The sequence below is a fragment of the Meleagris gallopavo genome, chromosome 7 (genome assembly GCF_000146605.3).
Source record: "Meleagris gallopavo isolate NT-WF06-2002-E0010 breed Aviagen turkey brand Nicholas breeding stock chromosome 7, Turkey_5.1, whole genome shotgun sequence".
In the NCBI taxonomy this organism is placed as follows: domain Eukaryota; kingdom Metazoa; phylum Chordata; class Aves; order Galliformes; family Phasianidae; genus Meleagris; species Meleagris gallopavo.
The window spans coordinates 21,170,238-21,185,521 of NC_015017.2; the positions used below are offsets into that span (position 1 = coordinate 21,170,238).

The window sequence follows — 15,284 nt, forward strand, 5'->3', positions numbered from 1 at the left end:
CGCTGGCTGCCCGCGGCCGACTTTCCCCCGCCCCTCCCCACCTCCCTCGCGGAGAGCCTTGGGGGCAGCGCAAAAAGCCCTTCCGAACCCGGAGCACCCGTGTCGACTGAGAGAGCCCCCGCCCTTAATGATACCCACGACTGTTACCCTCTGGTACTGAGTCGGACTGAAGGTAGGAGCCCTAGCTGAAAGGAGCCGCTGAAACGCCTCCCTACTTAACCCCCTGCACCAAACAGCAGTAAATGAGGCACGGACGGGTGTCTGGAGCACACCCCCCAGCAGAAGTAAATCTGAGGTGAGGGCTACAGCTTTCTATTCCTAGATAAAAAGTATCTTGGAATTTATGTGGCTTGTGACTTTCTTATCTTGCAGCCTGGTCCTAGCAGATACAACCTACAAGAGGAAAATTATAGCTATATCTCTTACATGTCACAGAAAAGACGTAAAGCAAATTTCAGTGCTGTTGTAGCCTCCGGCCTATAGATTAAGTGGTTTAGGCATAGACAAACCTACTTCAAGTCTTAGGTTCACTTCTCCCACACCATCCCCTTTCCTGCCCTGCCTCATTTTATTTTGGTTGGCTTCAATTTTCTCCTCTGCATCATCACACCCTCCAGCTGGCTACTGAACTCCAAGAGAAGCTGACTGCTTTGCAAGGCACACTCCAGAATTTTGTCATCCTGCTTAAAGGTTTGCTGCCAGCTTGCTCTTTATTTTACTTTTTTTCCACTGGCTCTACTTGTCTTTCCTGAAAAATTAATTACATAGATCCTCATCTGTGTGCTGACAGTTCTATGCTGAAGAAAATCCTAAGATAAACACACAGCACAACAATACAGTGAAAAATGCTACAGTTTTAACAAAATTTGTCATTTTTGTATATGGTGAACAGTGCCATCCAGGACGTCGTGGGGATGTTTCAAGGAATGCTTTAGCAAGATGGCTGAGGTGAATCTGCTATTGGATGCTTTTGGCTTATTGCTGAGCCAGCAGACAATGTATTTGTGAAGCTTCTGATTCAGTGGTCCCTTCCAGGGCAAAGAGAAGAGAGCTGGTAGCTGGAGGCTGCTCCATGGACACACAGTTGTTCAAACCGTCTGAAAAAAAAGTGTGGACTGTAGCACTGCTCAGACCTATCTGGTCCTTCACTTCCTTAGCTGTGGTGCTCACCACAAGTGCCCATCTTAGCCCTTCACAAAGTTACAAGCTCTGCTGGCTCCAGCCCCATGCTTAACTGTCTCAGGAGCCTGCTCAGAGTCCTGGCATAAGCAGTCTGCTAAAAGCTGGCGCTTTGCTGATTTCAGGTTAGAGTGAAACAGGCAGTGGGGGTTGCATGCCTCTAACACAGCCTTCTTTACCAACAAATCATGATTTTTGAGCATAACATTTTTTATTTCCTCAAATCTACAAGACTTTTAACCAGTGCTCAAGCCATAACTGGCTGCTGTCTACATTCCTTATTCCTGCCTCTCTCTCCCTTGCTCTCACAGCCAGATCTCACACCAAGTCTGACTGACATAGATTTTCTCCTGGGAACTCATTTTCCAGCTCTCTCACCAACATCTAAGCTGGCTCCTGTACATACACATATGCCTCTCTTCAATTACAATACTCAAATCTTCCAGATCTCTCTATTTTCGGCATTTACCTGTCTTCAACAGAGATGTGTACGTGTATCCTCAGAAGTATAAATTTTGAAATCTATTGATGAAAAGTTCTTCAGGTACAATTTCAATAGCTGACAATATGCAGAAAACCATTGGCTTAATTAATGATAATTGCATTTGAAACAAAGTTAATTTTAATTGGAAAATTCATGTCATTATTCTCCACCTAAAGGTGATCTGTCTCTGCAGCATACCTTGATATTCCAATATATACAAATATATTCAATATTTATCTGTTTCTAATACAATAAAATAGTTATTTCCCAGACATTGCAGAGGCTCATTGGCACTGGAGCGTCGTGTTGCTTACGTGCAGATACAGGCAAGGAACTGGTCTTTGCAAAATGAACCTGCCACCACAACAATAAAAGGTTAATTCCCACTGAACAATTAATACTACTCTGGCTTTTCTGTGAGAGAAAGCTGGGGCAACAGCTCTCTAAGCATATCTGAAAAGAGATTTCTGAAACATTTGGGTGGGTGACCGTTAAAACCTTTTAACTGACTTTGTATTGCCACAGCAATTATGTGGAAGTAGCCAAGGGAAGACTATGGAATGAGAATGCCCAAATCTTGTGCTGTGGAGGGGTGATACTACAGGGGAGCTCAAAATCAGTTTCACTAATTTACAGTGGTTAATAACGCCCCCCCCTTTTTTTTTAACCCACGTTTTTTGTTTTGTTTTTCGTTCATCTGCAGTCAACAGGAGTTTGTATTGCACCTCTAAACTGCTTTGAGTCTGTTAGCATTCCTGCAACTGCATCATGCTGCTAGCCATGACTCTAGGCTGTCCTTCTGACTGCCTGCTGATCCCAACAGGTGTGGGGCTTCCATTTTTTTGCACTGTTACTTTCATCAGTTTTTCTAATTTGTTTCACCCAAAAAGTAAAACCACACAGAGTAGCAGTCCGTTATGAGATCTACCCTAGGCTTTCAAATCAGTCCTGATTTCACGTGGGTTTATTGTTGAACTGAATAAACTAGTCCAACTTCACCCAGTTACCAAGTGACGTACATTGAATTTACTGCCAGAGCTCTGCATAACAGAACTTAAAATACATCAATGCAGTAGGTGTCCCCAGCTTATATCACTTCACAGTCTTCCAAATGTTTTTTTTTTTTTTATCTTGGCAGACAAGCAGATTTTGATACTTGGGAAGACATGCAATTGTGATTAGTTTGGCTGCTGTGAAAAGATGTGCAGACAAATAACTTTAGTTGAAAGAATGGTTTATGTGCCTCAGGAGAGTTTGTGCATTATGCTGGGCTCCAATTCAAGTTGACCCAAAGCAAAATTGCTCTGTGAGGATTGGTGACTGGTCAGAAGGAAAAGAGGAAGCAAGGATCAAGTCACTATATATCCATGTTTCATTTTTCTCTATTGTTCACTTTGGTTTGGCTTCCTGCTCTAGCTTTAAAGAAAGTGTGCCGAAAGTGTACATTGTAATTATGGTACATAGTTCACAATTTCAGTATTGCTTAAACACATAAGCTTGTGGTAAGCTAATTAGACTCTATGCACACTATGGTAAAGTTAGTCAATCTTTTACATCCATTTTGACTAATTTGTTCTGAAAGAAAGTTTCTAATTTTATGTGCCCAGCTCTTAGTGTAGACAGACTGGAAAAAGGGCTGATTTTATCTTATTTGAGCTAGTTACAGTGTTACACTTCAATTGGCACTTCAGATACATCTATTTCATGCCTATTTATGTGACCAAGTTTGGGCTAGAAGCTCATTACACTCTACTTAGTAGAGGAACTTTTCAAACCTTCTGGCAGTTCAGGTTATTGGTGCACAGATACCAGGTGCATGGAGCCATATGGATCTTGTCTCAGCATTTAGTGATACTCTGGGGGACTGCAGACTTCAAGTAGTCCAGCCTTATTTACATGTACTGCAAAATCTGGGCACTAACTAAACACATAGCTGTGCCAGACTCTACAATGAGCACATAGCCTGGAGTCTGTGCCAGCTTCACATCAGCTGCAGGGGGAGAGACAATACCTGACCAGAGAGTTAATCTGGCATAAAAAGGCAGCTACTTCAATGCTAACCAATCGGAATATTTACACTGGTTTTACATTATAACGCAAGTTTGAGAGATCAGTACTTCTCATGGCTGGAAGTTTTGCATCAGTTGTGGCAGCCTGAGTTACCCACTGTGTTAACTAATCACAGTCCTGAGAACTCTAAAACTCACCCTCAGAGCTAAATTCACTTACTGGTCATCTTCAGCCAGCTTCCAAGATGGTTCATAGCCTGCCCAGAGGAACACTCACCCAGTCATCTCATTTCTTTCTTTTTCCTCACATGCTCTTTTAAATGTAGTTGTCTATTAATCGTTAGTCATCTGTTAACACACTTGTGTTCACACATGAATGAGGCCATTGCTATTTAGCATTTGGTTTCAAGACCCCAGATATAAGTTGTTAGCTGCCTCAGAGCTAAATGACAGGCAACTTGCCAGCAATAGATTTTCATTTTCTTATTATGTAGTTTTAAATTTCTTCCTTAGAAATTTGCTGTACTTGCATCACAAGTGTACAGGGAGACCTGTGCATATGTTTGGTTTGACTGAAACTATCACTTAATGCCAATTTATCAGATTAGCATTTTCATCTCCTTAAATCATAAAATATATTATTCTGACATTTTTAAGCCAGAGAGTCCATTTTTCTTTGTAATGAACTACAAGAGTAAAGTTATTTCACTTAAGTGAATTGGAAGAAAATATGGTTAAAAATTGGGCACGTCATGGCTGTGGGATACAAGTATACCTTTAAAGCTCTAGACAGTGACTAAAGAGTTCCCTAGTTTCACTGGCAAGGTCAGCACTCTCAAGATGGCAAGTCACACAGGTAAGGCAGCTAACTGGCAAATGTACTAGACAGCTAGACTGCAGACCCAGTGGCCACGCTCCCTGCTGGGAGTACTCTAATGCTGTCTGTTCTTTATCCTGAACATAACTTACTGCATCCTGTGAATAGATTCATAAGCCTGTAAAAGGAAGCCGATACTATTTTGTCTCCTGCCTCTGTTACCAGAGCACAGCTACCATGAACACTGGACAGCAAATTAGTTAGGTATGGCTGTAAGCATTTCCTGACTGGGTCCTGCAGTATCCAATTTCTCTTTTCTGCCCAAAGTTGCACAAAGCAGAACAGGCTTCTCAAGCTTCATTTCTGTTTCTACTGTGTGTTTTCTCTTTAGCTAGTTCATGCTGGGTAACTAATCAACAGAAAATTGATGTTTTCTTCACCTTGATTATGAAAAAGGGATGGGTTCTATTTCTTCAATGAAAACAAAAAGCACTAGCATATTTTGTCAGACATTATATATAGGTATTATGTTCTAATTACATAAAACAGTTACATACTTTGATGTGTTACTTAATCATTGACAAGTGTTATCATTTTTCCCTCCCTAGTAGGCTCTTGCCTCCACTTAGACTGATGGCTGTAGCCAATCTATGTTCTCTTGGGTTCTTACTCTCGCTGAAGCCCCAGAGCTACCACACACTGTGCTTGATTGCACCCTGAGAGTAGACAAGGAACTCTATGTCAGTAACAGACACACCAACAAAATCTCTCTAGTGATTTATCATTCTTCAATTCATCCTCATCCACAATGCCTTCTGGATTAATTAGTGGCTTATCTAACATTTTTTTTAAATTAAGAAATGTAGATATTTATGTGTCAAATTAAGCATCCAGCAGAAGAGGTGAGAGGACTTGTTCACACACATGAAGCATTCACCCAAATTTAATATTGGTGTAGCCTCACCTTTAATACTGTGTATAGTTCTGCACTCCTCAATTTAAAAAAGATGTTGAGGTCCTTGAAGGCATCCATAAGAGGGCAACACAGCAAGTCATAGAGTGGGAGGTAAATCCTTTGAGGAGAGGCCAAGGACATTAGGTTGTCCAGCCTAGAGAAGAGAAGATCATTAGGTGGCTTAACTGCTCCCTGCAGATCCCTAAAGAGGGAAAGCAGAGAGGGGCTAAGCTCTGTTTCTGAGAGGCAATGACAAGACACACAAGAATAGCACAGAGCTGTGCTAGGGGACATCCAGATTGGACACAAGGAAAAATTTCTTTAGTGTGAGGGTGGTGAAACACCAGAATAGGTTTCCTAGAGAGGTGGTTGATACCCTATACCTGTAAGGATTCAAGAAACATTTGGATAATGCCCTCAGTAGTAGGCTTTAACTTCTGGTTAGCTGAGCAGTAGTCAAGTAGTTGAACTAGTTGATCTTTTAAGGTCTCTTCCAATCAAGAGATTTTATTCTGTTCTATTCCATCCTAACAGGAATCTCCCCTTAAACAAATAACGTAGTCTAGGCTAAGAAGGAATATGTCAGCTTCTGTATTAGGCCAATAAACATCCTTATTTCAGAGCAGACACATAAAGGAATATAAGTGAGTTTTACCTAAGCCTTGCTAGTCAAAGAGCAAGTTACTCAACTCTCTCTCCTAGACTCACTGCCTATAACATGGAAGCTGTAGAGTGCCTGCAATGATCTCACATGGAGAATGTAACAATTAGAAAGAGCAACACAGAAGGCATAATAACAAAGGGACTAACACAAATAAAAAGGTGCTACAAAAGAAAAATGCTCAGCTATTGCTAAAGATCTAGGCTTACAGGGAAAACTCACAGAGAAGGAATCCCCAACCAGAGATCCTTCCTCAGTGACAGTCAGCCCTTAAATGGGGTCTAAGAGAGGTGCAGCCAGGCTCCACTCCTTCCAGTTGTACAGCTGAATTACCTTCACCTGTGCTCCCAGGGCTGACTGGGTCCTTTCCCGGGTGCTCAATCAGTGCTTCAGGCCATGACTTAACAATTACTGTACAGAGAGAATTCTCAGGGAATTTAACATGATCTGCATAATTAACATTAGACACTCATTAAAAAGTTTATTCAGTAGAGCCATGACACCCATTAACATATAAACAGTGTACTAGGGAAGCAGACATGTACAGAAGGCCCTTGGCCTGAAGAACTGATTTGCCAGTTCGTTGCTACACTGTAAAAATTCACAGCAAATAAGTTGCTATATTTGTATTGATGCTATATGATATTTTTATGTAAATCATGTGTTTCTAAAAGCTCAAGGAAAAATCCATAGCCTTGTTTTGGGGATATCTACCAGAACGATAAGGCAAACTAAGAAAAGTTTTTTTAAGGTTTTTCTGAATGACTCACTAAAATTGTTTTATAGTAGTTTCACTAAGAAAGAATTCATCTGTGAAAGCATACTTGTAATGTTAGCTTTTCAAACACTTTAAATGTTAATTTAAGCAAAAGATTTAAAAAGTAGTAACCAACAGTAATGGTTTTGAACCTTGCAGTGGAAGCACTGAGTCATGGCCTGACCCAGTGATTGAACACCTGGTGGGAAGGCAGGACCAACCCAGGGCAGCTCATGTGCATGCAATGCCCCTGAGTGACTGGAAAGGGTGGAGCCAGGATCCACCCCTTCCCAATCCTCATTTAAGGGTTGGCAGTGGAGGTAAAGGTATTTTGCTGAAGGTCTCTACCTACTTGAGGCTTTGTGAAGGTAAGTCTTTTCTTTTCTTTCTTTCCATGCTGATGGCTGTTGTATTTGAGTAAGTTTTTTCTTGTTGCAGCTTAGGTCCTTGGTTTCTGCTGTTGTTACTGTGCTTTCTTTCTATTGTATTATGCATCTTCATTGTTAAAAGCTTTCTGATTTGTGTGTAGTGCTACATTTGCTGAAGTTGTACTTGCTCTTGAAAAGGGTAAACTGGCTCCATTGCTGGATGAGTGTTTGTTTTTTCTAGAAAGATAGTGGCAACTCTGTGTTGACTGTTTCTTGCTGTTTTGTACAGGGAAGAACACTGCTGTGATTATTGTTCCTCTTGCTCTGTAAAGAGGGGCAAATAACAAAGCAGATATCTCAAAGGTCATCTCTAGAGTACCAAAGAAAAATGTGAAGCAGGTAAGTTATTTTAAAGAATCTTTTAAGAAGTACTTACTAAGATGTGTAGGTTTAAGCTTATAGTCTATATACTATGATTTAACTGAGTATTCTATTAACTGGACTAAAAGTAGTTATTAGAAACTTTTTCTATTTGTTATCTTTAACATAACTTTTATTTGAAAAGGAAAAAACCTCAACAAAAAGATTTGAAGTCTATGAGGTGTTTGTATTATGGCCTAGAATCCATAAAGAAACTAGGACTAAGGCAAGAAAAGATGCTTGATGTTAGAGATTTTGTGACTTTTAAATCTGTTTAATCAATGGATATACAGATGGTATAGATATATATCCAGGAGCCTGACTAATATAATTTATATTGGAGAAATAAGAGAAAGTCACTCACCCTGTCCTGGGCTTGTGAGATGAACTCCTGATGGAGCAGATCTCCAGAGAGATCCTTCCCTACTGGCAGTCAGCTCTTAAATGGGTCTAGGAGAGGTGGAGCCAGGCTCCACCCCTTCCTGCAGCTCCCCTGGCTGACTCATTGCTCGCCTCAGGTGATCAATCAGAGGTTCAGGCTGTGATTCAGCAGCCCCATACAAAATCACTGTGTACAATTCATCCCTAAAGTAAATTGTATCTCTAACTTCAAAGGAATGCTATTAAACTGATAGAAAAGACAATTAGATGAATTTATTTTCTACTTGTCATCATGTTGTTACTATTTTGCTTTATCTACAGTACATTTAGATTTCATACAAATTAGAAATAATGTAATGAATAAGGCTACTTTTTTTAATACTTACAGACAGTCAAAGAGCTTTCTGAGAACTGACTTGAACAAATCTAACATGACAATGAATCTACTTGCCAAAAACAAAATTTATGTAGGGGACTTTAATGCATTAGTCACAAAAGAGATGTTGTAGTTCATTCATTGCCGAGTCAACACCTGATACTGTTGAGGTTGGTGATCTTGAGCATTGTAAGGGAACCAAGTTCCGATATTAAACTATGTGCTCTGAAGTGTTTTTCCACTACCACTGCCTGCTGATATGCTGGCTTCTGTTATAGTGGAGAGGAAACCTTCTGCACAATGAAAGGGGCTAAGCTGTAATTTGGGAAATTTCACAAACAGAAATTGTACACTGCAAAACACTTTTTGTTAGCTGACCATGTTCATAAAAGACAAGAATAAATACAGCTGTAAAAGTTCAGAAGCTTCCCTGGTGAGTGAGCTCTGTATCAAGACAGCTAAATTAAATAGGAGAACTCCAAACCAAGCAAGTGAGAGTAGCTAAATAGTATCAATTAACATTGGTAGGCCTTTTTTTAATAAAGAATTTTTTCTGAAGTTTATTCGTTATCAAAACAATGTTTTTTTTCTTAAAAAGGATACTGCATGGAAAAAAAAAAACGAAATGGTATAACTTGATGTTAAACACAATATTCTAACTAGCAAGTTTATTAGCATCATAGTTTGCTATTGTTTATCAATGAAAGAGGTTTTAATTTACTAAACCCCAAGTAATTAAAACAGGAGGCAATGCTGATAGAAACAAATAAATGAAATAATGCAAACCACAATGCACTCAATTTCTAGCTATGCATCTAGTGTAGCAACAGAAGATGAAAATCAAGCTGGCTGGGACCCAAAGTGTTGATAGTAGAAGGAGGAAAGGGAGGTAGAGAGAGAGACAACTTAAAGTAAGGAAAAATTATCTTTATCCTGTTGCACCTTCCAGTGGATTTGATAACCAAGTACAACATATTTTTGTTTCTGTCCTCTGGGGCAGGTGGAAAATGGAAAGATGTTCTGATGTGACTCTGACTGAATCTGAATGACACAGATGAGGCCAGTTCTCTCCCACCTTGTTACAATAAATTGAGGTTCTTTGACCTTTTTCTTCAGAGCAGTTTCTGCCACATGTGGGACTGCACCACTGTGGTCCAGAATGGATGGAGAATTACAGCCATTATGAGTGGAAGGCTGAGCTAGGATGGGTCAGCTGCTGCCTGGGTCACGAAGGGAAATTTTCTTGTATCAAAGTGGGATTTTGACAAACTATTTCAGGAAACAATGGAGTCCACTATAGCAACACGTTTTCAAACAGGCAAAAGTCTTTACACGGACTGTCATAGAACTGACACATACACACATAGCAGTACTGCATTGCAAAATGTACCCCTCATAATTTGTCCATCTTTAAATTAATGCCACCCTTTTAAATCATGTAAAGTCCCCTATGTTATATTTTAAGTCCTCTGGAGTACAGTTCTCAAGATGGGAAGGGGGGTTGTGCCATTTTTATAAAAATGCTTAGTTTCTAGATTGACTTTAAGCTGTGTGATTAAATCAATGCTCCCCTGCCGTGTCACTTTGCATCATATACTGTGCCCCCCGTTATGCAGTTTTCTAGATATCACTTGAAATCAGTCAGGTGGTAAAGTCACAATACAGCTGCTATAATCCTCTATTTCTTGCAATGCACGTAACATTTCCTTGTCCTATAATATTGTAGTAAAACAATTATATCAACTATAATATTTTATAAGTTAGTCAGAAAGCATAGGATTTGAACAAAGCCTTGATTAAATCTGTAACCCATCTTGAAAGACTTTACACTCTATCATACCTTGACTCACCCTCTGGGGTATTAGAAAGAGAAAATTCATTTCATAAACACTAATGTGTTGTCCTCAATAGGACCGGTCAGCATTTACATACTTAATTGATGACTTTTAAAAATAAAGTTTTTGAAAAATACTTCACTGCTGTCCTTTCTGTCCTTTGGTGAATTCTGTCTATTTTGCAGAATCTACTATGCAATATAGAACACACCCAGGAATTAAAAACTGACACTGGACACTAAACAAAGTACAAGTGTCTACAAGGATGGGCTGCACTAATAACAGCATGAGTAGACCTCATATGAGGGAGCAGTTAGTGTCAATTTGTCAACTCCTTTTAGCTGAAGTTGGCAGTAGTGATTTTCATTTCTTTTCCATCAGTCGATAACTGAAAAGACCCAGCAGTCAGTGCTTTGCAGGTGTTCTTTTGTAAAATGAGAATATTAATTAGGTATTTGAATGAAATTGTTTTTACTTTCTGCATCAATGATTTTTTTTCTAATGCTTGCCTGTTTCTCACTGCTTTCTAAGCCATTTTTCTTTCTCACCTGACTGCTTATATTCTCCCTTTTCCTGTGTATGTGGTTATTTTTCCACTCACTCTTCAAACTCAACATTCACTAAATTTAAGTTGTGAGAATGTGTATTTTTATTGCACTATTTGAGATAGTTAACAGGTTTATTTATGAGTGTATTCTATTATATTTGGTTTCATGCTGATTTTTTTATGAAAAAGCAAGAGGAAAAAACAGCATCAACTATACAGGCAGAGGATGTTTCAAACAGGAATTAGCAGGCTACTAAAACACGCTTTCAAATTCACTCACCCACAAATATTGAAGATTTGGTGTGTTTACCACAATGTTCTCAGCATGTTTTGTCATCTATTTAAACATAGCATGGGATGAAGTGAATGCAAACATGAGCAAGGATCTTGCCATTGCCAGTTGGTTTTGGAATAACATTCAAAGATTTTCAACTTTGGGGATGAAAAAGGTACCAACCATATTACCATAAGTAATGTGTGTTGCTGAGGAAATAGTTGGATTTGTGTTCTAAAAAGAATCAATTTTTCACTCTTTTATATCAGTGCTGTTTTTCTGTGCAAAAGGCTCAGGTACTGGGGGGGGGAAGCAACTGAAAGGAGCATCAAGAAGCCTATCATGAGCAGTATTTTTCCTGTATTAGAGGAGAACAAGGCAGCAACAATAAAAAAAAAAAATTCAAGCTCTGGTACATTGACTTGCTAATGGATCACGTGAAGCTGCTAAGAAGGGAATTGCACCTGACAGTGGCTGATTTAACAATATTTGTCATCTGTCTGGCAGGAGCAGACATTAGCTGATCAGATATCTTGTCCACAACATTACATCGCATTCCTTAGAAAGGGCTATTTCCCATTTCAGCAGCTAAAAGCATCAGAAAAATAACAGTTCCTCACTTGTGAGATTTGCTAACACAGCGTGACCAATATAGCCATGCCATAATGTTGGATTAGAGAGAGTATCAAGACAGTAGTAGCTTGTATGTTCTCAGAAGGTGAGACCTAAACATTGTTGGGGAGGCCACAGTTAATCTGTTCCCATCTCCAGCTCTCTCCTTGTGCCAGGGCTACACAGACCAGCAGATACCATGGCCATGTTAGTTGTATGGAAAACATCTTGAGATTATCACTGAGTTCTTCTATTACTACTTAAACAATAACCCATTTCAGGTGAGTACTATGGCATTATCTAGCAATTCTAATGCTGTCTGTTAACAGCAAATTCTTGTCTCTCATCTCATCTGTCTCTGAAAACACATTGGGATTGGTGTTGAGAAAAAGATTAACCGTCTTGGCTTTCCTTGGCTAGCTATTAAGGACTTTTAAAAATAACAAATCTTTCCAATGCAAAGATTTTTAAGTGGTTTTACAAGTAGAACAAATGTCTCTGCACATAACTCAAACTATTTATCTGCCAATCACATTCCACTGTTATTTCCCAGACCAAATAACTGATATTGTGGCTAAAGAGACCACCTAGAGGCTAGACAAGTTTAAAAAAAAAAAATAGTAAATTTGAATATTCTTAATCCTTAAATCCTATGACCTCCTACTTTTAATGTGATTTTGTTCTTAAGCAGATAATGCTAATCAACTGCACCCTTTTAATCCTATCAATGTTACCCATTAAGTCACTAGATGTTTCCTTTCATAAACCTGCTATAATATTGTTAGCTGGGGACTCCTAGAGATCCTTTCATTACCATGGCTCATGGCCTTATTTTCCCAGCACATCAATTCTTGCGTTGTCTAGCACTTCTTTAGTTGAAGGTACCTAATTCTCATTGATGTCAGAACTTAAGGGAGCCTTAACAGGGTTTAAGAACCTTACTGCTTAAAAAGAGAGCAACGTTCAAAGAGGTACACAAAGGAGTATAACATTCTAAGTATCTCAGCTAGTAGGGAAAGATTTCTAAGCTGAAACACAGCTTAGTCTTCCTGCAATTCTGAGCAGCTTTATATGCATCCTACTCCTGAAATTTTCTTGTTGCCTTAGTGAAACCCTACTGCTTCCTTTACAGTTAGTTTTTACACAGGAATAGTATACTGCTCTTTTTGTTGCTATCTTAAGTACAGACTGAAATTTACATTACTCTTTATTTCAAAACAAAGTAATTGCACACAAAGAATATCATAATGGCCTTCTGCATTATTTACAGTATTCTCTACAGGACTCTAACACTAGCTCTGAAGTGTCTCAAAGTCTGTTAGCATTCCTTTCTTTCTGATGCTCTCAAGTTGTATGGTGATGCTGGTAGCCACATCAGGATTTGAACAATTCCAATTTTCCTCACAGTCAGTTACCCATGTGTATCCACAGCTCTCCTCATTTTTCTGGCTTCAGGGACAGTTGTGTTATCTCTGAAATGTAAACCAGAAACAAAAGATGCATGAAAATTTAACTATTGGCAGCAACTCGAATCAGAACAGTAAACTCTACTTTCACTTTTTGCCTTTGGAAACATAGGGAACATACCTGAAGCAATTTTGTTTCCTACAAAAGTATTTTTGCTGTTGTATCCTGATCTTCCTCTGTTGCTGCAGACAAGGGGGGGAAGAGGAGACAAAATGCATATTCAGAAGTGTGTAATGAAGGCAAATATATGAGAAGTATGAGCTAGAGAGCTGGCTGGTTACCTATTTTTGGATTTTCTGCTTACCTGGAAATTTACTGCATGCCTGCAGGGTGGTCTTTTCCTGTCCCCCAGCACCCTGCTTCTCGAGCCTCGTTGGAAAGCCCCTGTAAGTCTGAAGTCAGATTCAGAAGAATCAAGGAACCATAAGCTGTCCTAATGGCTAGAGTCCCAGAGATCCAAGACTGTGGATAAGGGATTAATAAAAAGAGGAAAGGAACTCCAACCATGAACTTACGTTAATTAAAGGCAAAAGATGTGGATAGAATTTTCAGGTTACTGCATATTTGCTGTTCCCAGGGCTCACTGTAGGGACTTAATCCTCATCTATCTTGTCTGCACACTACAAGGGTTACTTGGCATTCCTTCATAAGCTATAAGATATGAAATGAGACTCCTTAAAAAGTATTAACTGCTTAGAAAATTAGTTATGTATGAATAACTTAGTTCTGAAAATCATATACTACATTTAAGCATTCATTTTAAATCACTCCAAATTTCATCAGTAAACACCTAAATTCCCATTTTCCAGAGATCAGCAAAAAGATGAGCTAGAAGCTAAGAAAGATTAGCAGTTAGAGGAAAATATAATTGTATGACTACTCCCTTATGCCTGAGGTTTTGCTCAGAAAGAGATTTTTTCAATGCTGCTTTTTGAATTATTTCTTTTTTGATGCCCTAACTTAAAGAGAGCTGGCTGCCACTTACCCAGCAGCCAGAATGGACAAAAAGTATCTCTTTATTGACTTGTATTTATTGTTTTTGTGAGGGTTCTGAATGGAGCAAAACCCCAATAGCCTCCAGACTGGTCCTCAGTGGGGAGCTGGGCACTGGGAGTGCGGAGTGGACCACAGGTGGACCTCCTGCCCGTGGGAGCAGCACCTGCTGCAGGAGTGTATCAAAAGGTGTAGGGGGCTGCTCACTTTTGTAATTTACGATGTAGGAGGAATATGGCAATTAGGATCTCCCTCTTAGGGAAAAATGAAGGCTGTAATGCTACCTGTGTGAACATGTCAGGAGGGAGGCATGCTACAGGGATGAACAAAGGCTGCAGACCATGTGCTACAACCCTTTCACGTGGTTTTTGAAAGGCACCAGCAGAGCAGCTCACAAGCGTTAACCTGGATGAACTCTTAGAAGTATCATTACACATGTAAGCTTGAGACAGACTTCCCGAGGGGAAAAGTTGGTTTACTACAACTAATTGAGATACATTCACATAGCACACACAATATTCTCCTGGGGCATTCCTACTGGTTGTAAAATAGCAGTCAATTTACTAAGGCATGTGCAACATCTACCACGTTTCAGCTAACCCAAGAGCTATATTTCTAGGACTTCATTATACAAAATTAAGACTACAGTTAACAACAACAATAAAAAAAGCAAAACTGTTGTCCCTGGGAAGACTGGCAACCAGATTCTTGGAGGAAAATGGCAGGCTGTAAATGAATCTGTGATCTTGGGTAATTCCCTGGAAGCCTGAAGGATTTGGGCTTTTTGACACAAACTCTTTTCTTTGGAAATGTGGCCTCCTTGCACATGCTGTGTGGAGGCTGGAGCTAGAAGCCGTCAGCTGTCTGGCATGCGAGGTGTCAGGCAGTGGCTTGCGCTGGCAGCCAGATCCTATCCATCCTGCCAGGCAGAGAACTGGGAGGAAGGGGTTCTCCGCCATGGAAGATCTTTCAGCCCACTTGACAGCTGGTATCCTTGTACACCCTGTGGCTGTTCTTACTCCACAGAAGTTCTGCTAGAGAAAGCTTTATATTAACACACACTGTTTACTAACACCTTTTCAGATCCTAGTATAACCAAGCTGCTAAAAATTTGCAGTCATTAGCTAGTTAAAATGAAGCCTAGCATAA

The 15,284-nt window shown here is 39.6% G+C and overlaps 3 long non-coding RNA genes across 3 annotated transcripts; 1 reads left to right on the forward strand and 2 right to left on the reverse strand.

Moving 5' to 3' along the window:
• The first annotated feature begins 209 nt into the window (after positions 1-209).
• LOC109368567 lies at positions 210-10,365 on the forward strand. The gene is made up of 3 exons (XR_002116721.2): positions 210-295; positions 7,520-7,629; positions 9,408-10,365. It is a non-coding gene; the product is annotated as an uncharacterized LOC109368567 (long non-coding RNA).
• Positions 294-8,055, reverse strand: LOC109368566. The gene is made up of 4 exons (XR_002116720.2): positions 8,015-8,055; positions 7,215-7,554; positions 5,454-5,598; positions 294-1,097 (listed from the first exon to the last, which is right to left on the reverse strand). It is a non-coding gene; the product is annotated as an uncharacterized LOC109368566 (long non-coding RNA).
• A 519-nt stretch (positions 10,366-10,884) lies between the features above and the next one.
• On the reverse strand, positions 10,885-13,788 carry LOC109368684. Its single transcript, XR_004160411.1, has 4 exons — positions 13,658-13,788; positions 13,447-13,534; positions 13,263-13,324; positions 10,885-13,147 (listed from the first exon to the last, which is right to left on the reverse strand). It is a non-coding gene; the product is annotated as an uncharacterized LOC109368684 (long non-coding RNA).
• Between the last annotated feature and the right edge of the window lie 1,496 nt (positions 13,789-15,284).